The sequence below is a fragment of the Podarcis liolepis genome, assembly GCF_965112155.1.
Source record: "Podarcis liolepis genome assembly, chromosome: 10".
NCBI classification, from domain to species: domain Eukaryota; kingdom Metazoa; phylum Chordata; class Lepidosauria; order Squamata; family Lacertidae; genus Podarcis; species Podarcis liolepis.
In genome coordinates, this window is record NC_139562.1 from 7,934,706 (window position 1) to 7,960,958 (window position 26,253).

At 46.6% G+C, this 26,253-nt stretch overlaps 1 protein-coding gene and 1 long non-coding RNA gene across 3 annotated transcripts in view; one reads left to right on the top strand and one right to left on the bottom strand.

The window, feature by feature from the left end:
- PLXNA4 (plexin A4) overlaps positions 1-26,253 on the top strand; it is a 600,353-nt gene that overhangs the window by 102,992 nt on the left and 471,108 nt on the right. The gene's annotated exons all lie outside the window — the stretch shown is intronic.
- On the bottom strand, positions 7,005-9,279 carry LOC310687079. The gene is made up of 2 exons (XR_014516198.1): positions 9,141-9,279; positions 7,005-8,617 (listed from the first exon to the last, which is right to left on the bottom strand). It is a non-coding gene; the product is annotated as an uncharacterized lncRNA (long non-coding RNA).

A 26,253-nucleotide genomic window follows, 5' to 3' on the forward strand; every position in this document is an offset into this window, starting at 1 on the left:
TTCTTTTACCTTGGCCTCAGGTTGGCCTGTTGTTTCCTGAATTATTTAACTGCTGCTTCCATTCCTATTATTTATGCATAATGGCATGCACTCTGATTTCATTTGCCTTTTTTGTGATTTTCGTTCGGAGATCTCCCAACAAGCTTCACCAAATGCCGATTTGGGCAGGAAGGCGGTATGCAAAACATTTGAATAAAAGGACAAATGCATGCATGAATCATAACCATGGCCACAAACTCTGCAGGCAAATCAAGCTCCTCGGGTTCTGTCCATACATTGGCTTTACAGTGGTACCTCTGGTTGTGAACGGGATCCTTTCTGGAGGCCTGTTCGCAACATGAAAAGCCCGTACCCTGAAGCGCCATATCTGCGCAGGTGCGCGGCGCAATTTGGTGCTTGTGTGCATGTGTGAGCGGCAAAACCTGGAAGTAACCCTTTCTGGTACTTCCAGGTCACCGCGGGACTCAACCTGAAAAAATGTAACATGAAGCAAACGTAACATGAGGTATGACTGTATTTATCCCGCTTGTAAAACGTGAGTTATCATTCTTTGGTAGAGGCTGGGGTGCTGTTGGGGCAGAATAGACAGGTAAGGTGGGACATAGAGGACAACACAGGCAGAAGGAAAAGCTCTGCTGGAACAGGTCAGAGACCCATTTGGTCCAGCATCCTGTTCTCACAGTGACCAACAGGCAGTGGCATAGCGTGGCTTGCCAGCTCCCGGGGCCACATGGAGGTGGTGGGAGGGAGGGAGAATAACCAACAGAGTACGTATGCGTATTCATCTGCCTAACCGTGTCCATATCACTCAGGAGATTGCAGTGTCTTTCTGTGGAAAAGCTATTTTCAGTGGAGCCCATTGACGGAAGCACTCAGCTGTATTGAGGCAGCACAGGATGTTGGAGTAGATGGGCTGCTGGCCTCATCCAGCAGGCTCTTGTCATGTTTTAGAACATGGCAACACATGTCCCAGGAAGGCTTATTGATTTCCTATTCGTCCGAGGATCATGCTGTGTTCTAACAAACATGCTGCTGATTTTATTCCATCTCTGCTGCAGAACCTCAATTTGCTCCTCAGGCCTTTCTCATCCAAATCCTTCCATAGTGTGTTCTTAAGCAGGGCCCGAGAAGGATAAACAAAAAAGGGGCAGTTGTGCAATCCTGCCGCGTGAGGAGCATAAATGCTGTTCAGAGTCTGCAAACTGTGAGCATTGTTTTTAGTTTCTTTTTTTAAAAAAAATAAAAAATAAAACAAATAAAATAAAATAAAATAAAAGCTTTTGGTTTTAAAACCAGACTGTGCTTTTTGGTTTGGTGGATATTTCCATGCTCATACCTTAAGGTTAGTCACCTTTGGCCTGGGGTCACTCACAAATTTAGCATTTGAACAGAGGACTTACAACTAGTTCTTTAAGGCTTATTCTACCTATCGATGCTATTGATTTTTCAATTGGAAGTGGTGGTCAGTAACAGCACTTCCAAACTCCCAGGGGGGCCTTATCCTGCCATCTCTAGCTTGAGATAATACATTTGTAAATGCCCTTGTCACTAGGTCTACAAGCTGGATAAATTCTGGCTTCTGTAATCACTTGCCGGGATTTGTGTGCAAGCTCACAGTAGATTTGTGTAGCACTACCAAGACAAGTCAAGGGACCCAGGTGGTGCTATGGGTTAAACCACAGAGCCTAGGACTTGCTGATCAGAAGGTCGGCGGTTCGAATCCCCGCGACGGGGTGAGCTCCTGTTGCTCAGTCCCTGCTCCTGCCAACCTAGCAGTTCAAAAGCATGTCAAAGTGCAAGTAGATAAATAGGTACCGCTCCGGCGGGGAGGTAAACGGCGTTTCCGTGCGCTGCTCTGGTTCGCCAGAAGCGGCTTAGTCATGCTGGCCACATGACCCGGAAGCTGTACGCTGGCTCCCTCGGCCAGTAAAGCAAGATGAGCGCTGCAACCCCAGAGTCGGTCACGACTGGACCTAATGGTCAGGGGTCCCTTTAGCAAGACAAGTCACCTGTGGATTCCAATTTATCAATTCCAAGACTGATGGTCTACCAAAACTGATGCCCTCCAGAAATTCTTGGGCTATAGTTTCTATCAGCCCCAGCCAGCACACGACGATAGGGCATATGTTTCACTGGTAGAAGGTCCATTGAGAAGATAACCTTGAGTAACTGAAGCAAAAATTGAAGCAAATAATTCAAATAACCGAAGCAGAATCTGATGTGCAAATGAGGATTGGAGGGATATATGACAGCCAGCGACTGTTTTGGAGCCGGCTCATCTGAAAGCACTTTGAAACAAAACAAAACACCCTTCCTTTGTTCCAGCATCTTGGAGTCCAGATATTTTTAACGTCTCTTGACAGTAAAGGACTCTGGAAGAAATAGATTTGATGGAGACATCAGCATGAGAGCACACACATGCACCAAGATGCTGATAGACGTGTTTGTTAGACAATGTACCAAAATACCTGTTTGTCTCCCGGATTCTGTTAATAAAGAGGTTTTTTTTAAATATATATATCAAGTTGTTTTTCCGTGGCATTGTTCAATTGTGCTTGACAATAGGCGAAATCAGCAGTTTTGAATGCACGCTGAAATACTTGAAGGAATCTAGACTGTTTGTTTGTTATTTTAAGCACAGCCAGTTCATCCCAACTCTTAATTGACTGCCAGGGAATCTCTCTCTCTTACTCCTTTTTAAGATCATCCCATCTGCTGGGAAGTGTTCCATCTTTGGGGCGGTAGAAGAACCAGAAAGAAATTGACATTTGAGGGGAGCAGCAAGCACTTATATTATTATTATTACAGTTTGAGAATGTCTCTTTATACCAGAGATGTCAAACACTCTGAATAGCTATCATATATTTAAATAGGGGTTTAGAGCTATTCTTATTGCACAGCCACCCACCTGTGTGGCAATATATATATATATATGCAGCGTATCTGAGTGCATAAATTATGTTGCTATAATTACACCCATGTGGAAAGAGAACTCTATAGATTTATATAGAAGCAGTTCTGGAAGGCAGACACATTGCAGCCTCTTTTGGGGTGTTCTTTTTGGTCTGATTACAGGGTAGTTAATGGTACTGCTCTCTGATAACAGTCATTTCTTGCTTTATTCCTCTTGCCCCAAACAACTTGACTGATAGAAGAAAGTGATTAATGGTGTTAGAAACGACTAATGTATACCCCTAGGCAAAACAATGCTTTGCAAGTACAGCCCCAATAATACTTGAAAATAATATACAATCCGCACTAATCCTACGGCAACTTTGCCGGCAGTAATTGCTCACACAAGCGCTCACATATTGGGTTCCTTTGAGGTGCAGCTACCATAGCTTCAGACTGGTTTGATTTCAAAATGTGTTCCCCATCTGACCGAGGTCCTATGGAGACGTCATGCTCAACCATGGTTTGTTTTACATAACCATGGTTATGATTGAAACTGAAATACTTTATTGTCACTTGTACAACTTGTATACAGTGAGATTACACGAGCACCCCCCCCACTCAGCTCTCTTAGTCTTAATTCCCCTCGTTTACTGACGCAAACCCACCAAACCCGAAAGTCAGTTGCCCTGTTGTTATCTTTTCATTCAGCAGCCTAACAGCCCACGGATAGAAGCTGTTCTTTACCCTGTTGGTGCGACTAATCGTGCTTCTATATCTTCTGCCTGAGGGCAGGAGATCAAAAAAGTGCCGGCCAGGGTGTGAATCATCCCTGAGAATTTTCCTCACTCTCCTGAGGCAACGTTCTTCCGCTATTTCATCCAGCAGATTCATGGACAGCCCATAATATCTTATGCTGTATTCACCACCCTCTGTAGGCACTTCCTATCAGTTGTCAAACCAGCGTATCACAGCGTAATGTGTGACATTTTAGTGTATTTTTGGTCTCTGTGGAAGCTGCCCAGAGTGGCTGGGGAAACCCAACCAAATGGGCGGGGTACAAATAATAAAATATTATTGTTGTTGTTGTTGTTGTTGTTGTTGTTGTTGTTGTTATTATTATTATTATTATTATTATTATTATTATTATCACACCGTGATGCAGTATGAAAGGACACTTTCTATTGTGGACTGGTAGAAGGAGATCACCAAATGTTGATTGACATCGTTCTTTCGCAGTACTTTGAGGAGATGGAGTTAGGAACTAGATTAGGAACTAGTTCAGAATACCTAAAACACAGAAAAGGATTGGCTGCAAATCAAGTTAAGAAAATCCTTATTTGAAATGAGTTTGTGTTAACCATGACTAAGTGATAACATTTGCACTTTGCAAACCTTGGTTTAGGCAGCACCCTGGCCAGCAACGTCAAACTCTTGTTGATGTCTCCCTATTCAAGGGGCAAGGCTTCACTTGGATAAGCTAAACCAAGCATCAACTATATTTTTTGGAGGAGAGGATTTTAACCAGGGTTAGGGCAATAAACCTGATTGGTGGTAACCATGGCTACGCACTCTGCCTATGCCAGTGTTTGGTGTTAAAAGACTTGCTAGCATATCTGATTTTCTCTGTCCAGCATTGGAAGGTATGTGTGGCTGCTGTGCATCTCTCTGAAGTGGATAAATTTCATGTCCTTCAAGGTGGCTGCATAAATGAGGTTATAGTTTAAATGAATTAGCTTGTAATTAGGTAATCAAAACCGTAATGTGTTGGACTGGTGTCAGGGTATGGCTTCGTGCCTTTTGAAGGTAGAGGGTTGGTTTTTCTGTTTTTAAATAGTGGAGTCATTATATTTTAATTGCGGCAAGATAGTGCTGTAATTACCAGAACTGAATTGTCTGAGATGATGCCGCTTCAGTTCAAAGAGAGTTTCCCAACGAGAAAAAGAAAAACAACGGTTTGATTTTGGGGTGATTCCATAGAGCGCGCTGCGATTTATCAGATGTTATTCCAATTTCCTTGTGCTGGTGGAAATGCGTGTAAGATCAGAGCGCTCAGCACCACTGTGGCTTCTGTCCCCCCCTCCTTCCTTGGAGTCCTCTGGTCCTCTTGCATTGGCATATTTTATGCTGCCAGGCCTGTCTCCTGGGCAGCTGAGAGGGAAGTCCAAGGCTATATCAGAGACAGAGCAAGGAGGAGAATAGAAAACCCATGCAACAAAAGCAGATCTCCCAGTTGCTCCTCGACAAGAAGCTTTTTCCTGGGTCAGGAGGGTGTCCACCTCTGGCCTACCGCAGTGAAGACGCTCCCCACGGCTGGTCTTCCTGTAGTTCTTTCCATTAGCCGGAGAGTCGCCAGCTTGATGTCTGAGGTGGGCTTGAGCTCTGACAAACGCCTTTCATTTTATTTGGCTACAGAGAAGACCCCCAACTAGAGTTTCTTTATCCACGTGGCAATAGTTTTGAACAACAACAACAAAAATTATCCCGAATCCTCCAAAGACAAAAAAATGCATTGAATCTAAAGGTGGTTCTGTGTGGCTTCCCAGTTTAGATTCTGGCCTTGGGCCTGGCATCTTTTGGTGGGACCTCGTTTTCCAAGGGCACATAGGCTTGGCAATTCATTTCCACCCTCTGTTCCTCCTCCTCCTCTTTGCATTTTATACATGGGCAGAAAATATTTTGACAGACCAGTGGTGCAGAAAATGACTTGTTGCTGCTGAAGTGCAGCATCTCTTGACCACAATTACGATGCGTCGTATGTAAAAGCATCACTTTCCTCAGGTGTTCTGCTGATCCACTTACTTTTGCCTCTGATCTCTCTGACTGAAATATACATTATCGGGACTCTTTTGCAATCATTTCACCAGCATGAATAATTTCCGCCAAGTAATAATGCAAGGATTGCTCCACTCGATTACCCTCAAGGACTACTCTGGCTGACATGACCTTCAGGTTGTGTGCTATGTGATCTTACTGCTCTTCTCATTACGGCTTACAGGTAGCAGACTGAACGTTTGCTTTATCGTGACGTCGCCCTTTGATGACGTCACTACCGCTTAATATGGTTTGCATCGCAAATAATAACAGTGTTTGCATTCCTTTCCTTCGCATATGTTATGTCAGCAATCTCACAATGTTAGAAACTCCGATATATAAGCTAATTGCCAAATAGCACCTTAAACCTAGTTCACAATGGAATGTCTAAACCCCATTTTGTTTTTGTTTTTATAATGAAATTTGTTATTGTTTTTAATACTGATTATTCATTTCATTTCTAGACCGCTTTGTATTTTAAATTAAAAAATTCTCAAAGCAGTTTATAACACGTTAAAACATGAAATAAAACAATCCAGAATAAAACAAATTCAAACTTCAGCGAAAATATTTCAGATCCTACTCCAAGTGGTGCTTTGCTTTTCACATATTTATTGACCTACTTAATTTATATAGCTGCCCCATATCAGAAGTACTCTAGGAAACCGGTGTGGCGGCATAATTGGAATGCTGGACTAGGGTCTGAGAGATCAGGGTTCGAATCCCGACACAGCCATGAAGCTCACTGGGTAAGCTTGGGCTAATCTGAATCACATGGCAGCGTAGAAGCACAAGACATGTTTCCTTTGTTGCAATGTTACCATGTGCAGTGCCAGCCAGCTAGGTGGAGATGTCAGTTGGCAACCTGGCATCCAGAGATCTCTCCACATGGTCGCAGTTGGACCTGTGCCATTCACAAAACGTTCCTGAAGTCACAAACCAGAGTCAGGTGTATGTCAGCAATTAAAAAACACTGGTTTCAGCGAAGTTAACGAAGAATTATTCGAAGAAACCGGAACAGCGCAGGTTTAGTGATCCCAGCAACTCTTCCAAATAGGTCTTGCCCTAACGAGGCAGTTGCAAGGACTGAAGTGTTGGGACACTACCGGGAAGACAGGGGCATCAGGCAGGCATCAGGTAGGCCCCCAGCTGGCTGCAGCCACCGGCCGGCAGCCGGTCTCCCTTGGAACAGCATCAATCAGCGACACGAGCCTCAGATACATTTAGAGACCCATGCACGCTCTGTCAGCAGAGTGTGTAAATCTTCTCACAGCAGAAGAGGCGGACAGAGAAGTGTGTAAGCATAATGTACAGCATTTTATTCAGCATAGTTCAGGAACAGAGGAAAACATGTCTGCTTCCCTTCCTCTCCAGCAAAACAGCAACAACACAAAAGCTATATACAAATGGAAGTTCCCAGCAGACTGCTGGAAGTAAACAGGCATGTGACACACCAGTTATGCCTGCTCCTTTTAAGGTGGAATGGAACTATATCCTAACATGCCTTCCCACAGGTGCCTAGGTCCCCTCCTCTCCAGGTTTCCCCTCCAAGCAACTGGAGACTGCGTCCGCAATCAATCTCTCATCTGCTCTTTTCATTTCTCTCTGTGTCCTGGGAGACCGGGGGGGGGGGGAGGGAGCTGGTTGCAGCAGGAGGGGGGAGATTCCCTGGATTCTTCAGCAGCCTGACTTATCTCTGTCCCTTGCCACTCCTCCTCTCCCGCCTCTGAATCAGGACTGCCCTCTGCCACAGGCTCTTCTTGCTCACTAAAGCCTGTTGCCCCTTCAGCTTCCTACACCTCCTCCTCCCAGACTGCTGCCTCTTCTCCCTCTGACCATTCATCATCGTCTTACCAACACTCCCCAGGCTCTGAGCCTTCTTCCCTTAGGGGTTCCCCAGTTGGTGCCCCCCCTACTCCTCAGCATCCAGCCAGTCCTGGCCACTAGGTAGTGGTGGGAAAGAACTGCTCTCTATGAAACCCGGTACACAACACTGGGCTAGATGGACCAATGGAATATGAGGCAGCGTCCCATGATCTTTTGCTGCTCTGCTCTTTGAACTGAGAAAGACTCAAGCCTTGGAAACAGGAAGAACCCAGCTGGAGGCTGGCCATTGCTGAAGGAGTCTGGCAAGGCAAGAGTAGAGTGGCTGGTTTCTCATGGCCCAAAGACCAAGAGGCACCCAAGAACGAGCTTGCATTGATATTTCAGCCATGCATTATTAATCCTTGCACTGAACGCAAATTAGCTATGCAACATGTGTGCCCGATAGAACGCTCAACGGCCATCCAGCCAAGGAAGCCAGGATTAGTATTCAGCATTTGCCTCTTTTAAAAGAATTTGCTTCTAAATCGTATTTTCTCCTGACTTGCCGTTACATTCTGGGTAGCAATCGGTATTTTTTAAAAAATAAACACACACACACACACACACACACACACACACACTCCTCTGGTGTTTAAACCCCGCAGAACAGCCTCTCTTTAATATGAATGAGGCGTGTGATGCACGAGTGACAGGCAGTGGCCAGACTCTGATGGATCTGTGGTGACTTCAAGCGGAAGAGGTTTTTGTCTCCTTAGATGGAATGGAGTGGCAGCTAAATATCTCTTTAATAATTTGTAGCATGGAGTGCAGGGCGAGGGGGGCAGGGGGCAGCGAGAGCCTGACTCGGAAGCACAATAATGTGGATATTTTTTGTGTGTGTAAAGGGTGTGGAACCAGGAGTTTAGCTCCGTTAACTTCCTGCACCACAGTGGCATGTTAGCAGCAGCAGCAGCAGTGGGATTTGCTGCTCTGTCCTCTGATTCACTTGGGTACCACATCTGGAGAGTGCTGAAGGGTGGCAGCCAAACTGCTAGCTCAGCAGTGGACAGGTGAACACAAAGGACCGGTGAGGTTTCACTGGGACCTATAAAGCAAGGATAGAGAATCTGTGGCCCCCAATGAGAGCCAGCTGGTGTAGTGGTTAAGAGCGGTGGACTCATAATCTGGTGAACAGGGTTCGATTCCCTGCTCTTCCACATGCAGCTGCTGGGTGACCTTGGCCAGTTGGCTCTGGCTGGCTTCAGGAGCTGCTCACTGCCGTGGCGCCTGCCAGTTTGCCTCCTGGAAGTCCCCATATGATGTGTCTTGTGCGCAACACATCATATGGGGACTTCTGGTGAGGAAAAATGGCGGGCGCCATGGCAGCGAGCAGCTCCTGAAGCCAGCCAGAACCAACTGCGCTACCAGGCTGGCTCCGGGCTGCTGAGGCTACTGCTGCCACGTTTCCCAGGGACAGATTTGCAAATCTGGGGACATTCCAGGAACGGAATTTGTCCGGGGACAGATTTGCAAATCTGGGGACTGTCCCTGGGAACCGGGGACGTCTGGCAACCCTAGCCTACAGAGAGTACCTTCCAATGAACGAGCCTTTCCTTGGTGACATTTACCTTCAGTAGGTGAGTCAATATTTCCTGGTGTTTCCTGTTCTCCATTTCTGAATCTGTATGGACAATGAGTGCTCGCTGACCGAGAGGCGTGTTTCAGCTTTCACCACCGTCTTGTAAAGTGTCCATAGCCTGACAACTCTGTCTGCATCTCACATTCCAGCAGGAAGTCCTCACAATGTCTAGTCAGGTGTAGGACTGATGTCACAATGGCTTCTGGCCAATCAGTGAGCACTGAAGTATAGTCACAACTCTCTAGGACTTGTGGCTGAACTTTCTGGATCTGGTGCTACTGGGCAAGGCACTGGACCCCCTCCTCTCTCCCCCCCCCCTCTCATGGTGGCCTAGTTCTCTGCTTTCTGGGAATATAATTTTGAGCGGCATAAATGTTAGAATCTGAAAGGTTTTGCCAAGCAAATTGAAAGTTAAGAGCAAGATCTTACATGCTGAATAAGAATGCAGCTATTTCTGGATATTGGATTTCTCTCCCCAGACCCAAGCAAATGATTTTCAAATGGGCAAGATGTTGAAAGAGGAAGAAGCATGATTTTTTCTTTTTCTTTTGCAGTTTGCTATAACCAGTACATAAAAATGATTTGTAGGGCAATTTGTATAAGGAGACCAGTGCAGTATTTTATTTCAAAAGCATGTTGTTATCAAAAATCGGACACAATCCTGCTTACCGTTGAGCAGTTTCAAGTTCCGTAATTCAGTTTTTAAAAAACTGCCCCTTTGAAATCAGTGGGGGCTTCAGAGTGTTTTGCAAGCATTTTGTATGTCTTAAAAAGACAGGACACTATACCAGTGTTTTAATTCCGTCTTCTTTAGGCTTAATTGCTGTTTTAACTGTGCAAGGGTTGCCAGAGAAGCCTATTCTTGGAAACATGTGCATGGTGAATCCTAAGAAACCAACCAACCAACAACCAAACCCCAAAAATGAAAAAACACCATCACCACTTTTTATTTCTTGCTTGCATGGATTGGCTTCCCTTCCCTTCCCCGCCTCTTGAATAGGATTTGGCCCCTTCTGCACTTTGATAATGGTACTGGCCCACCTTAAAGGACTGTTGTTCGGAGTACTGCACCTTGAACAGTTAGTAGTAATAATAATAATAATCTCACCCATTTCATGGCGTTCTGAGAATTGGGTGCCGTTTCCTAATAAGTCACGCCATCAATAATCTTCTGCTGTTTCCCAGTTAAGTTTCCAGCTCTCCTGATGGCATTTTCCACCCTCTCTGCTGAAACCAGCCAAGCAGCTTGGGAGGTTATGGTGGCACATGTGCTCATTGCTGATTGAGCAATAATGAAATTAATAGCCTCTTACAGCTCTTACATTAACAATGAAGTCAGCGTGTCAGTGGCTATTTACAATACAAGTTACGCTGGTGACATTCTGGTGCACCGAGCAGTTCATATTCCTAGATCTTTGCCACAGCAATAAAATCAATCAGCCATTTGCTAGCACAAGAGCATAATGAGGGGAGCTCTTCAAAGGGCAGAGCTCTCCACACTGAGCACCAAGAAAATTCAAAAAATTCTGCTCTTGGAATAAATTATTTGGAGCTGGCAAATCTGCCTATTTACATTTATTGATTCCGATTGCAGTATTGGAGGTGTACCAGATTTGGGGTTTTCATTCACCTGGGGCTGAAAGCAAGAAGGATGTGGCTGATGTACAAATTAGATGTGTAAAAGTGTGCACCTAAGGGAAGCTCTGCACATCATGATCCTTGTGAGAAACACCTTCTTCTTCTTCTTGGGCGATCACTCGTAGCCGAGTAAGATAGTCTTCCATAAACACGGTTTTAACAGTGAGTCCGTAAGTGACTGTGGAGGCCAATTCTGGATCCACACGTCCTTCCACAGTGGGGACACTGGTTTCTGGGTGGGAGTTGATCCCGGTGTGGATTTCCCAAGCGTGCCTTCCTCTTAGTACGTTTCTCACTTGCGTCCTGAGTTTGAGTGTCTTCATAGCCCAGGACACCTTTGGTAAAAGCAAGAAGGAGGCAGCCGATGTACAAATTAGATGTGTAAAAGTGTGCGCCTAAGGGCAGCTCAGCACATCATAATCCTTGTGAGAAACACCAGGGTGTTCCCAAAGGCAAAGATGCAAAGTGTGGACCTCATGTGGAGGTATCTGATGTAACTTTGCACATTGCAGTATGCTGGTCTGGGGGTCCTAGATGTGCTCCCAGGAGAATGTACCCGAGTATTGAAAGAAGCATTGGCACATGTACATATGCCCATGCTTTTCAAGTTTCCTGCACCAGTGCTAATCTAAGGAGCTGCCTCATGGCAAACCTGTGATTACAACAGCAAATAAAGCACATCTCTTTGCTAGTGTGTGCAAGGACACACGTATCTGTTTGCATCTTTTGGTATAACAACTTTATCGCAAAATGCAAATTTCAGACAACAGCAGCCTTTAAGTCAGCTTAGGTAGGCTCGCATGAATGGAACACATTTCTCCCTCATCCGGTGCAATTTTTCTAGAAAAAGAGGTGCCGGAACTCACCACAAATGCCTCCCTTGTTCTGTTATGATGGCAATGGCACCCATCTGAGAGTGGCTGGAACTGAGTTCCGGCAAGTTCCGGCTGAAAAAAAGCCCGGCCCTTATCTTTCCTCTAATGCGATTGTCCTGAGTGCAAATCTAGCACCTGCCACAAGTTCTTTGTCAGAGCTGGGGTAACTGTGATCCAGGAAGACCTTATTTTACTAATCGTATTTGGACTTCCCCTGCATGTGAAGACAGGCTGCGGTGGATTGAGCAGATGAGACCAATACAGTGATACCTTGGGTTACATACACTTCAGGTTACATATGCTTCAGGTTACACACTCCGCTAATCCAGAAATAGTGCTTCAGGTTAAGAACTTTGCTTCAGGATAAGAACAGAAATCGGGCTCCTGCGGCACGGCGGCAGCAGGAGGCCCCATAAGCTAAAGTGGTGCTTCAGGTTAAGAACAGTTTCAGGTTAAGAACGGACCTCCGGAATGAATTAAGTACTTAAAGCGAGGTACCGTTGTAATGGGTTCAACAGTCAAGAAGGCAGTTTCGCTCGTGTAGAGGGAAGTGAGGGGCAGGTGGGGTTCATCAACCTGGGAAGGTAGCCCGTCTAGGAGAAATAAAACTCTGCTCCAAACCTCTGCTGCTGTGTGGGATATCTTTGGGAGAAGAAAAGGCTCAGGAGTAAATGCTACACAAATCCCTAAGATCATAGAATCATAGAATCATAGAGTTGGAAGAGACCACAAGGGCCATCGAGTTCAACCCCCTGCCAAGCAGGAAACACCATCAGAGCACTCCTGACATATGGTTGTCAAGCCTCTGCTTAAAGACCTCCAAAGTAGGAGACTCCACCACACTCCTTGGCAGCAAATTCCACTGTCGAACAGCTCTTACTGTCAGGAAGTTCCTCCTAATGTTTAGGTGGAATCTTCTTTCTTGTAGTTTGTATCCATTGCTCCGTGTCCGCTTCTCTGGAGCAGCAGAAAACAACCTTTCTCCCTCCTCTATGTGACATCCTTTTATATATTTCAACATGGCTATCATATCACTCCTTAACCTCCTCTTCTCCAGGCTAAACATGCCCAGCTCCCTTAGCCGTTCCTCATAAGGCATCGTTTCCAGGCCTTTGACCATTTTGGTTGCCCTCCTCTGGACACGTTCCAGTTTGTCAGTGTCCTTCTTGAACTGTGGTGCCCAGAACTGGACACAGTACTCCAGGTGAGGTCTGACCAGAGCAGAATACAGTGGCACTATTACTTCCCTTGATCTAGATGCTATACTCCTATTGATGCAGCCCAGAATTGCATTGGCTTTTTTAGCTGCCGCGTCACACTGTTGGCTCATGTCAAGTTTGTGGTCAACCAAGACTCCTAGATTCTTTTCACATGTACTGCTCTCAAGCCAGGTGTCCCCCATCTTGTATTTGTGCCTCTCATTTTTTTTGCCCAAGTGCAATACTTTACATTTCTCCCTGTTAAAATTCATCTTCTTTGTTTTGGCCCAGTTCTCTAATCTGTCAAGGTCGTTTTGAAGTGTGATCCTGTCCTCTGGGGTGTTAGCCACCCCTCCCAGTTTGGTGTCATCTGCAAATTTGATCAGGATGCCCTTGAGTCCATCATCCAAGTCATTGATAAAGATGTTGAATAAGACCGGGCCCAAGACAGAACCCTGTGGCACCCCACTAGTCACTCTTCTCCAGGATGAAGAGGAACCATTGATGAGCACCCTTTGGGTTCGGTCAGTCAGCCAAGATGCTTGGATGGCATCTTGTATGCCTCCTTCTGGCAACTTCTGCAGCCAAGCTGGTGCCAAACGTCTTGCTCTGCTTTCCTTTGGACCACATCAGCGAGGCTGAGAGGGGGGTCTTGTCATCTGGGCAGCCCAGGACCTCCACACACACTGCCCAACCTAGGTGCTGCTAATGCAGCAGTTTGACCTCACCCCGGGAGGTGCACTCCATTGTGTCTTGAGACAGATGGAAGCTAACAACAAGCCCGTATTCTTATCCACATTGCAGAGATTACAGCATTGGCCCAGTTTATTAGAACCGAGTTAATGTATGTGATGCTCTTTGAACACTTCAGTTTTGCGATAGACACACTCAGTACAGTCATACCTCTTGTTACGTTTGCTTCAGGTTAAATCTTTTCAGGTTGCATCCCGCGGCAACCCGGAAGTACTGGAAAGGGTTACTTTCGGGTTTCACCGCTCGCGCATGCACAGACACTCGAAATGACATCACACGCATGTGCAGAAGTGGCGAATCGTGACCCCTGCACACGCAGACACGGGTTGCGTTCTGCTCATGTTGTGAATGGGGCACCGGAATGGATCCCGTTCACAACCAGAGGTACCACTGTATTCCTTCTTATGTAGCCTTTGCTAAAACATCTTCAGGAATTCTGTGCAATCAGGCTATACAAGGGGAGGGACTCTGCATATGTTGAGAATAAGTGGTCTTTGCTATTGTTCCCCATATTCCAGAACTCAGGCTTGAGATTCATTGAAGGTTGAGGGCTGACCCTGGCACAATTTAAGCTCAAGGTCTGCCCTCATTAGAGTTGCCTGTGTATTGGGATTTTTCCTTTTCCTGACTGCTGCAAACTCTTGAATCCTTGCGGAAGAACTGATGGGCTGGTGCATCTGGGAGCGGAATCTTTAAAAGGGTTGAAATCAATGTGAAGTGTCACTCAAGTGGCCCAACAATGCCGGGAAATCAATGCAGAATCCAAAATGAAGAACATGCAGGGGAAATGATGGCATTTGTTTGCAATTCTAATACCGTGAATCAACAGATCGCTTGCAAAACGCTCCTAATGAAAAATGCACATAATAGATGTGCCAGAGGCAGATGAGGAGAGCGGGGAGAGGAGAACAAGGTGTGCACGTTCAACTTTTGGAAAAAAGAACAAAGAAGGTAGATAAAATGTTTTTTTCTGGAATCTCATAACTATTTCCACAGTTGCAGTGGCGAGCCTATTCACCTTTGCAGTGCCAAGGAGCAAAGAGCTGGTAGCAAAAGGCACATTAAGTTATGGGTGATGGGTTGGCATTTCCCCCCAGGCAGTGTTGGCTCTGGGTTTCGGAGGGCCCAAGGGCCCCCTTTCCTCCTGAGTAGTCCTATCATGTTGCTTTGCCCTGTCCCTCTGGACCATGCCACCAGATCACCCAGAGGGGAGTGGGCAGGGCAAATGAGAAGCAGGGAAGCTGTGTCCCTCCAGATATTGTTGGATGAACACTTCCCCATCAACCCCAACCAACACAATCATTTCTTAGGAACACTGGGGTTTACAGTTCAGCAGCACCACATTTAGGGCAGTGCGGGCTGTTCCCCAGCACAGGTTGCTGAGCTGAGGGGACACAAGACTGAGAAGATCCATAATTCATAGGATCCATTTGGGGGTGCCCAATTTTGGCCTTGCACAGGGCGCAATGTTACAATTTTTTTTAAACCAAAGTCCACCTCTGAATCCAGCAATATTTGGTAGGACCCAGGCTCCCCAACTTTGACCAAAAGGAAAAACTAAAGAATTGGGGGTGTCCTGTCCTTTCCAGGGGGCAGGGACAAACAGAGGGTTTTTTGGGGGGGGAGCGGGGACACATGACATGAAAGCAGTTTATGAAATTATGAACGGTGAAGAGAAATTAGAGGAGAGTGTTTTGCTGTTTCATAATGTAAGAATCTGGGGTCTCTGGATGTAGGTTCAGGACAAGGAGGAGGAAAGTTCACACGTCAGACAACGGATTTGTGGAATTCACTGCCATATCAATGTGATTATGACTAGTAGGTTAGATGCCTTATTAAAGGGTGGTACAAACCCATTGTTGAATGATCAGCCATGGTGGCTGCATGGAACCTCCATCTTCTGAGCCCCCATCCCTCTGAATACCTGGCACCCTGCTTGTGGTCCTCCCCATCAGTGGCGTAGCGTGGGTTGTCAGCACCCGGGGCAAGGCAAGTAATTTGTGCCCCCTAACCCGTGGATTTGCGCCCCCTAACCCGTGGATTTGCGCCCCCTAACCCTAACCCCCAGATGTTGCGCCCGGTGCGGCCGGCCCCCCCTGCACCCCCCACGCTACGCCACTGCTCCCCATTGAAGGCACCTGGCTGGAAGCAGACTGCAGGACGAGGTGGGCCTTTGGATTAATCCGCCAGGGCTGCCTTCATGCTCTTTAGAGAGCATTGCCGACATCTCTGCTACTAACAGATGGGAAGAGCAGCGATGGTGCAATTCTCCCAGGCTTCCTAATCATTTAGCACTTTGTAGCACGGGGTAGGGAAGCAGGCTGCCTCTGCCACAGAACCATCCCCCTTGGCACTGAGCAATTAAGGGTGTGACAGAAGAGGAGGTGCTGTGGCTCTGGGCGAGGATGGGATTGAATGGCGTTTAATAAGGAGAGGGATTCGCGATGCGCTCTCTCTCTCTCTCTGTGGCAAAGCCCTTTCCTGAGAAGGTGTGTTTGTTCAGGCTCCAGGCTGCAGCTGATGATGTGATGGAGGGTTGCTGAGCGCAAGCAAGGCCATGTTTTTCCAATCAGTCCTTTTCCTCCATCTATTTACCCTGGAGAGTTTGCACCCCTCTTTGATCCTCTGGGGCGGAAAATGCAGAGTAAGGCCTGCTTAATCACAACGTGCTTTTTTCCTGACCACCAGTCACCCTTTCTTCTTCATCCTCATCGTATTATTCAAGAAAGCCTATTAAATACTCGACTTCGGAATTGATTAAGTCTCCATTTTTGTTTTTTTTAAAAAAGATTGCCGTTGAAATTCTCCAATGATTAGCACTTGTAGAAAGAAGGAAAGGTCAGCTTTAAAAAAAAAAGAGGAAAAGTTTTCTTCTTCATCAACTGGGGGCAAGACGGCAGCTTGAGAAATTCTGCCGAAAAGCACACACATGGGATACCCGTTGCTCTCTGATTTGCCATTCCTCCCCTTCTCCATTTCACGTACCCCGATGGGCACGCTCACCTCGCCTCAATTTGGAATTGAGCTAAGCAAACCATTCTCCTTCCCCAGTAAAATACATTCAGAAAATTGGTTCACTTTGTTCTAAGCCCAGAAATACAACCGTGGGCAAAGAAAAACAAACAAGCTACATTTATTGTAAAATGCACTACTTGTGAAAAGTCCTTAAGAAGGGAACACTCTGCCATCGTAGTCTGTTTTGTTAATTCATGGGAGAGCTCTCTCTTGAATTTCATACAGTGGTACCTTGGGTTAAGAACTTAATTTGTTCTGGAGGTCCATTCTTAACCTGAAACTGTTCTTAACCTGAGATACCACTTTAGCTAATGGGGCCTCCCGCTGCTGCCATGCTGCTGCTGCTGCGCAATTTCTGTTCTCATCCTGAAGCAAAGTTCTTAACCCGAGGTACTATTTCTGGGTTACCGGAGTGTGTAACCTGAAGCGTCTCTAACCCAAGGTACCACTGTACAAGCCTGTAGAGTAGTCCAGTTCAGAATGCCTCGGACGGAAGCCAAACGAACTGCACTGAGGTTTGCGGTTGTGCACAAGATTGCAACCAAAATTTCAAAGTTTTCAAATTGCGTGGTTCTGACACAGCAGGAGTGTGAAGCCCAGCTTATAACATGTGACAAATGGGAAATGTAAAACATTTTCCCTTAGTCCTGTTCGGCTTCTGCAGCCCACTGCCGTCAGGTAGGGCTTCAGGGATTGTGGAGAAATAAAAGAAGAAAGACATAACAAGGATTTAAAGAGCTCTGTGGAATTGTTTTGCAGAAATGGAGTTCAGTGACCTCTCTCTCTCTTAACATCCCAGGTAGCTACTCACAGGACTTGCTCAGTGCTAGGCTATAACTTCAATTTTCTTCTTCCTAGTATTTCTAGATAGAGCTGTCTCTTTTCTTCTTACCCCCTTCTTGTGGGGAGGTGTAGGCAGTGGTGTAGCGTGGGTTGTCAGCACCCGGGGCAAGGCAAGTAATTTGCGCCCCCTAACCCGTGGATTTGTGCCCCCTAACCCGTGGATTTGCGCCCCCTAACCCGTGGATTTGCGCCCCCTAACCCTAACCCCCAGATGTTGCGCCCGGTGCGGCCGGCCCCCCCTGCACCCCCCACGCTACGCCACTGGGTGTAGGATGTGCGGTCCATGCTGCTCAAGCCTGCTAAGCAGGGAAAACCTAAGAAGAACTAAGTAAATATCTCAAGGGCTGCTTCTCCCCGTATGAGCCGACTTGGACCCTGAGATCATAATCCGAGGTCCTTCTTCATGTGCCTCCGCCACAAGAGGTCCAGAGGGTGGCAACATGAGAACAGGCCTTTTTTGCAGTGGCTCCCAGTTTGTGGAATGCTCTCCTCAGGGAGGCTCGCCTGGCCCCTTCATTGTGCACCTTTAGGCACCAAGTGAAAACATTCCTCTTTCACCGGGCCCAGGGCTGTTTAACGGTCTATGTCCTTTAACTTGTGTTTGTAGAAGGGGAGCAGTTATGGGTTTGTTTTGTTTTTGTTTTCTGTATTTTGTGCTTTTGTTTTGTAATTTTTACGCTGCGAACCACCCTGAGATCTTTGGATGAAGGGCAGTATACAGATTTAATAAATAAAAATAAAATAAATAAAAATGTGCAGCGAGTTCAGCGCTGTATTAGTCACAGTGGCTAAGCAGTGTTAGAAATTAGCCAGGCACCAGATGTGTTTTGAGACTTGAATGGGTTCTGAAGTTGGTGAATGGGAGAGCTGCTAGATAGAAAGCAAAACAAGAGACGTAAGGGTCGTAAGTTCAATATCTTCTGTAGACACCGGAAGGAATCTTCAGAAGGGTCATCTTGAGTAATGATGCTGGAGGCTTTGTTCGAGTCTTCTGGAGCTATCTGTTTTTGCAATAAATCCTCCTTTTCAATTACCTATGCTTACTGTGTTATCAAAGCGGGGAACCTGGACTCCTGACAACAGTAGATTGTGCCACAAACTCCAAATACTCTAGCATAGCCACATGCTTACAGCAAGGATGCAGAACTTGAGGACCTACTAATGTTTCAGGTCTACAGCTCCCATCATTCATCCTTTACCACCTGTCAGGGAACTGCCATCGGAGAGACAGGAGGTGGAGGGGCTCACAGAGGTTGGGAGAGACTCAGCAGCTGAAGAGGGAACCAGCAGGGGGAGAGAAGGAGCTCCGAGGGAAAGTGAGAGGGAGGGATGGCTCAGAGACATTTCCAGCAAAGGCAGTGGGGAGGTTTCAGGACCTCCTATAGGGACACCCACTCCTCGCCGGAAACTGTCACGCCGTGAATCCAGAAGACGAGTTTCCGTGAAGGAGCTTTTATGTTGGAAGAGATTCCGGAAGCAACCACTGTCGGAATCTGCCAGTGACTGACGGAGCCATGCTTAAGGGGCTCCCCTATAGACAGAGGTTTGCGGACTTAACCAAACTCTGAGGGACTAGCGTTCTACGCACAAGCAGCTCATCATCCCATCACACCACCATCCATACTAGCTGGGTCTGATAGGAATTGGAGTCCAACAATAAATGCAGCAACATCAAGTGATGTAAAGGTATGTGAGGATCCGGCCCAAGTCAATTTACATTCCACACTGATTCTATTCTGGTCACTGCTGCCTTTCTCGCTTGACTCTTCCCAATTACCTCCACTGCAGTCCTCAGAGAGACAAGCAAAGAGGGAGATAACCTTGAAGTTTTCTCAGAGATGCGAAGCAAGAACATAACCTTTAATAAAAATGGAAATTTTTTTTTTAAAAGGGAGAAGTGGGGGCAAGAGGTGAGGGCTACAGTCCTGCTTGCAAATAACCCAGATTAGTATTCACCCTTCTTTAAAAATATACATTGCAAAAAAGAGCATCTTTTATCATTCTGGTGATCAGCAGTGAATCTATAAGGATGATGTGTGGATTTCCCCCATTATATTCTGTCAATATCTCAGGGGTTCGTCTGCCCTGTGTTCAGCTACTCCTAATTTTTGGTTGGACTAGGAGAACTCCCAAAATTATTTCTGGAATTTGAGCCTCTGGTTCACAACAGTTTTCAGTTTCTCCAAGTCAACTGCCTTTCCCTCAACTCCACTCTTAACTGCCTATGCGCACACTGTAAACAAGCAGTCTTGATGTGACTGTTCATATGACTTTTGTTGTTGTTTAGTCGTTTAGTCGTGTCCGACTCTTCATGACCCCCTGGACCAGAGCATGCCAGGCACTCCTGTCTTCTACTGCCTCCCGCAGTTTGGTCAAACTCATGCTGGTAGCTTCGAGAACACTGTCCAACTATCTGGTCCTCTGTTGCCCCCTTCTCCCTGTGCCCTCCATCTTTCCCAACATCAGGGTCTTTTCCAGGGAGTCTTCTCTTCTCATGAGGTGGCCAAAGTATTGGAGCCTCAGCTTCACGATCTGTCATATGGCTTATTCAAGGCTATTTTTTCCAAGTCGTTTTACTGGTGTGTGCATGTGTTCCTCTGCTCTTGCAGAACACCATGACCGCCCCCCCCAAGCTTAGCCAACCGTAGCCATATCAACAGTGCTTTTTGTGGGCATAATTAATGAATGGGGGAAGGCTTTTTACAGCCTTCAGATCCATGGCAATTTTAAAACTGGGCACATGTAGAGATCTGTAAATTTGTGGGGGAGAGGGAGAGAGACCAAAGAAGAAGAAAAAGAAACAAAAAAACCAAGTAATTTCAAAGCTCAGAAATAAATTCAGGTTGGGAGACACATTTTGTGAATGGCTACGTCAACTTCCAGGAATCCCAACACCTCTTTTCCATGATGTGTGACTACCGTGAATGCTATGATTTTTGCACAAATCCATAAATATATATCTGGGACTCGGCATGGGATTCAGCACCTTGGGAGTCTCAGCATTCTTTTTGATTTAGAACAAGTTTGTAATTGCTTTAGCTGTAAATATAGGATGATGTCTGGTGTTGAGTCTTCAAAGCTAGAGTGGGACATTGTGGAATTTCTGGAGGCCAGTGCCCCATGTAGCTTTTTACCAGTGCTATTCCCGATAAGTGGAGAAAACCTTTAATCAGATCAACTTGTGTTAGCGAAAAGGGCAGGCAAGAATCCAACACAGAACTCCAGGAAGGCCACTAAGTTATGTTCTGCATGCAATAAACTCATCACTGTTATTGCACCCAAAGTGTAATCTGGAACATACTCAGAGATTTCTTCCTTGAATCAAGCTTTCATAGAATTTCAAGAGAAGCGATGAGGCAAAGGAGGAGGAAGAGGAAGAGGAAGAGAAGAAGTTTCTACTGGATTTCATCTAAAGAGATGTTCATAGGGTCATAGGAAGGTGCCTTATATTGAGTCAGACCATTGGGATCCACCTAGTTCAATATTGTCCACACTGACCGGTGGCATTTCTCCTGGTTTCAGACAAGGTGTCTTCCCTTGCCTTACCTGGAGATGCTGATCTGAGGGACAAGTTGCACAGTTTAGTCAGAAGATCAGCAATGCCACATTTTTAGTTCTTCATGTTCTTCCACCTAAACATTAGGAAGAACTTCCTGACAGTAAGAGCTGTTCGACAGTGGAATTTGCTGCCAAGGAGTGTGGTGGAGTCTCCTTCTTTGGAGGTCTTTAAGCAGAGGCTTGACAACCATATGTCAGGAGTGCTCTGATGGTGTTTCCTGCTTGGCAGGGGGTTGGACTCGATGGCCCTTGTGGTCTATTCCAACTCTATGATTCTATGATTCTAAGAACTCTTGCATGGATTTTATCCAGGCCTGGCAATTTACCAATTTTTAGTTTGTCTGTTGGGCCTAGAACTTTGTCTCTCATCCCTTCTATCTGCCTGAGTTTCTCAGACTCCTTTCTTGCAAGTTCAGGCACTGGGAGAAGAGGGAGCAAGTGAATAAAATGAATTTCAGTAGGGACAAATGTCAGGTTCTGTACTTAGGCAGGAAGAACCAGATGCACAAATATAGGATGGGGGACACCTGGCTTACTAGGGGTTTTGGTGGATCACAAGCTTAACATGAGTCAACACTGTGATGTGATGCAGCAGCAACAAAGCTAACGCTATTCTAGGCTGCATCAAGAGAAGTATAGTGTCCAGAGTAAGATAAGTCATAGTACCACTCTATTCTGCCTTGGTCATACTGTGTCCAATTTTGGGCACCACAATTTAAGAAGGATGTTGACAAGCTGGAACATGTGCAGAGGAGGGCGACCAAGATGATCAAGGGCCTGGAAACTAAGCCTGATGAGGAACGGTTGAAGGAGTTGGGTATGTTTAGCCTGGAAAAGAGGAGTCTGAGAGGAGATATGATAGCCCTTCTTCAAATATCTTAAGGGCTGTCACATGGAAGAGGGAGCATGCTTGTTTTCTCCTGCTCCAGAGGGCAGGACTCGAACCCATGGCTTCAAGTTACAAGAAAGGAGATTTTGACTAAACATTCGGAAAAACTTTCTGACGCTAAGAGCTGTTAGGCAGCGGAACAGACTCCCACGAAAGGTGGTAGACTCCCCTTCCTTGGAGGTTTTTAAGCAGAGGTGGGACGGCCATCTGTCATGGATCCCTTAGCTGAGATTCCCTTGGGTCCCTTCCAATTCTATGATTCTATCTGCCCTATATACTCAACTGTGAACAGACAGAAATAATTCATTCTGTTTCTCTGCAATGTCCTTATCCTCCTTTAGCACTCCTTTGACTCCATACCTGAAGAAGCGTCTCCACCCTCATTGTTCAGCCCGGACACTGTGGTCCAGCGCGAGGGCCTTCTGGCAGTTCCCTCGCTGCGAGAACCCAAGTTACAGGGAACCAGGCAGAGGGCCTTCTCGGTGGTGGCACCCGCCCTGTGAAATGCCCTCCCATCAGATGTCAAAGAGAAAAACAACTACCAGACTTTTAGAAGACATCTGAAGGCAGCCCTGTTTAGGGAAGCTTTTAATGTTTAATAGACTATTGTATTTTACTATTCTGTTGGAAGCTGCCCAGAGTGGCTGGGTAACCCAGCCAGATGGGTGGGGTATAAATAAATTATTATTATTATCCATGTCATCCAAGGGTCCTTGTTAGGCAGTTTCCTGTTACTAATGTATATAAGAACTTCTCCTAATTAATGGTTCACACATAGGGTGAACAAGAGCAATGATTCCAGAAGGCTGGCTTCCAGTTGGAAGGTGTCTGTCGACAAGTTCCACAGCTCCCGATGCCTCGGTCATTCACAGGCACCCTGGACTCCTTCGGGAGGAATGGCGGGATATAAATAAATTTAATAAAATAAAATACTTCACGGTTCCATGTGCACGCTTTGTTGACTCATCGCTGGCTCGATGGAATGCTGATCGCAAATCTCTTTTGACTTCTTGCTTTATCTAAAGCTTTAAATAACCATAGCTCAGAGACTAAAGCACAAGTCATACCACATGCATATCAACTGCACAACTGTGTGCAGCAAAGCCTCTGGGGTGATGTTCCAGCCGTCTGCCGAAGTAGGGGTGCTTGCAAAACCTTCCCCATCCAAATTCCTCCCAGGATGTTGGGGGTTCTGAAGGACCCGGTCTTCATTCTGGAACGGCAGCTATACACCAGCAATCCAGAAATGTTCTGCTGTCACCTCTGTGAGATGAAAGCTTAGCTGAGGTGAAAAGTTCCAGCCTCCTCATGCTAAAGCATTAGATTGCCTTCCTTCCCTGCTGTCTTTTACAATGGCTGAATAATTTTCTTTTTTGAACAGAGGCTGCTTTGCGAAACATCAAGCATGATTACTGAATTATTGGTGATGTTCAGGAAGTCAGGGTGGGGGGTGGGGAAGAACACACACACAGAGTTCTCCGAGAAATTATTGCTGAGCAAACGACTTGGCAAGGAGGAGAATGACGGCAACCTTAAGATTAGCCGCTCCACACGTTGTCTGGGAAGAGCTGGGAACTTTGAACAGTTGTGGTGGGTGACCTTTGCCTGAAAAGGAAACAAAGAGGAGTGAACAGGGAAAAGTTTTGCGTGGACAGGCAGAGTCCCACAAACCCTGGGCGGCCCCCGTGTGGAATAACAACTCAAGACAACGTGCTCTGGGATTAAAATTGGCCACAACTTTATTTTGTTTCAGATGTGTGTAGACCTTGGCTCAAGCATTGGGTGTTTATCCCTCCCAGTCCCCCGCCGGGGATCTGGGGAACATCAGCATTATCCAGAGTGTGTGTGGGAGATGGGCTGGCTCTGGAGAACATATGTTCAAGCAGGGAGAGCCTGCCCCCATTACGCCACCATCACAGGGGAGAGCAATGACGACCTCTAGGCGTACGGCCAGAGCCTCCCCTCAAATAACCCCTTTAAAGGGGAATCCTGGTATCGCCGTCACAAAGAGAAGGGGGGCGTGGGTCACCGCTGCACGCCCCCCCCCATTTAGGGAAGATAGACTAAAGGATTCCGACCAAGCCTTGATACCACCAAAGTTGTGACGTTTTGCTACAGGAAAGGCAAAACCTGCCAATGCAGGAGAATTCCTTTCCGGCCCTTCAACAGCGACCTTGACATAGCAGCGCCTGCGTACCTGTGGAGAAAAGGTTAACCTGCAAAAGAAGTCTTAACTGAGGGTGGGGAGGGTGGGAGAAGCTCTGGAGCCAACTGGCGATTCCCAGGTAAGATCCTCCCCCTATTGTGTGGGCAGGTAGTCCCTCCCCCTACCTGGCCTGGTCACCTTGGCAACGCCTCCCCAGGCAGGATTGGGCAACTGGCTGAGGTAGGCGGAGACCTCCAGGTATCCCACCTGGGGGGAGGCGAAGCCAAGCCTGTGCTAATGGAGCCGCATAGGGTCCAGGGGGCTGCACGCAACCACGCAAAGGGCGCCCTCCCCCATTTAATGTGGGGAGTGGTCATTCCTCCTTCTGTTCACTAGAACTAGTGGACAACCAAAGAAGCTGAACGTTGGAAGATTCAAGACAGATCAAATAAAGCCTTCTCACAGTTAAACTGTGGAACTCCCACCCACAGGAAATAGTGATAGCCACCAACCTAGATGGCTTTAAAATAGGATTAGACAAATGCATGGAGGAGAGGAATATCGATGGCTACCAACCCTGATCGGTACACTCTGTCCATGTTCAGAGGCAGCAGTGCTTCTGAAGGCCAGTTCCTGGAAACCACAGGAGGGGAGAGCTGCTCTTGTGCTCAGATCCTGCTTGCAGGTTTCCCATGGGCATTTGGTTGGCCACTGTGAGAACAGGATGCTGGTCTAGATGGGCCATGGGCCTGATCCGGTAGGCTCTTGTTGCTCTGAAGCTTTCCTGGGGCTCCTTAACTATAAAATAAATAATGGTGGATTTGAAAGTCAGCATACAGCGTGGTGTAGTAGTTAAGAGCGGTGGACTCGTAATCTGGTGAACCTGGTTCGCTTCCCTGCTCCTCCACATGCAGCTGCTGGGCGACAGGGATGATGGTTGTTATGGTTCAGAAAGATCTGGAGGGCCAAAGGTTCCCTACACCTGCTGAAAGGAGAAAGGTTTGGAAGCTTGAGAAAAGATGGCCGAGGATCCAAAATTTTTGAAATATGCTGAGAGCAAGCGAACAACCATCTTTTACGTCCATTAAAGACAAGAACAGCTGGATCTGTGTGCAGTTTCCCCATGGCAGCCTTCTCTGCAAATAATCTTTCAGACTGACTTTGCCCACCAAGATGGCCATTGGGTCATTCTGGGCAGGAAGGAGTATAAAAGAATTTCCTGTTCCAGCTTAGCTTTGCTTGAGCAACAAGGTCTTCCTGAGCTCTGGTGTGCTCCTTCTTGATTTGTTCCATTGTCCTGCTATACTCGGTGGTGGTGATGGTTGTTATTATTATTACAAGAACACACATGGAAGAAAAGGACACAATTCTCAAGCAGCTGTGCAAGATGCTGGAATGTCTAAGAGTCCTTGGGAGTAAGCAACAAACACATAATCACCCTTCATGGGTTAAGATCTTTGATTCATTCCACTGAGATTTATTGGAGCTTTCCCCCCCCCCCTTTTCATCTCATTTCCTCCCTCTTGAGAAAGAAAGGATGAATTGAAGAAAACAAAGCCAAGTAAACATTTGCTGGCAACGAGGGAAGGAAGGTGGTACGGGAAAAATTACTTCCTCTGGTCTTTTGGAATTGTTATCATATTAAACTCCTGTTTCGCAGGTGTAAGTATTTTCCGATCCAGCAGCATATTTTTTCCCCTGGACAGTGAAATTGCTATCCTCTCTCACGGTATAAATTACCTGTCAGAGCCTTTTAGGTACTTTCAAGCTGGTTAGTTCAGAGACAAGGGAGGAAGGAGAAGGCTGACTGGCTTGGCTTTGGGGAAGGAGGAGGCGCGGGCGGTGGAGTTTTCTTTTATACTTTAGAGCCGGTGGTTGCCTGTCACAATGTTATTTTCCTTTATCTCCTTGAGTTTGTGTGACTTGACAGGCCCATAGGACAGCAGCAGCCTTCGAGGGCCAGGCATGGCCTTTTGCCAAAGGGCATTTCATGTCTGACTTGAGCCAGGTAAAAAGGTAAAAGACCATGGACGATTAAGTCCAGTCAAAGGCGACTATGGGGCTGCAGCGATCATCTCACTTTCAGGCCAAGGGAGCTGGTGTTTGTCCACAGACAGCTTTCCAAGTCATGTGGCCAGCAGGATTAAACCGCTTTTGGTGCAACGGGGCACCGTGACAGAAACCAG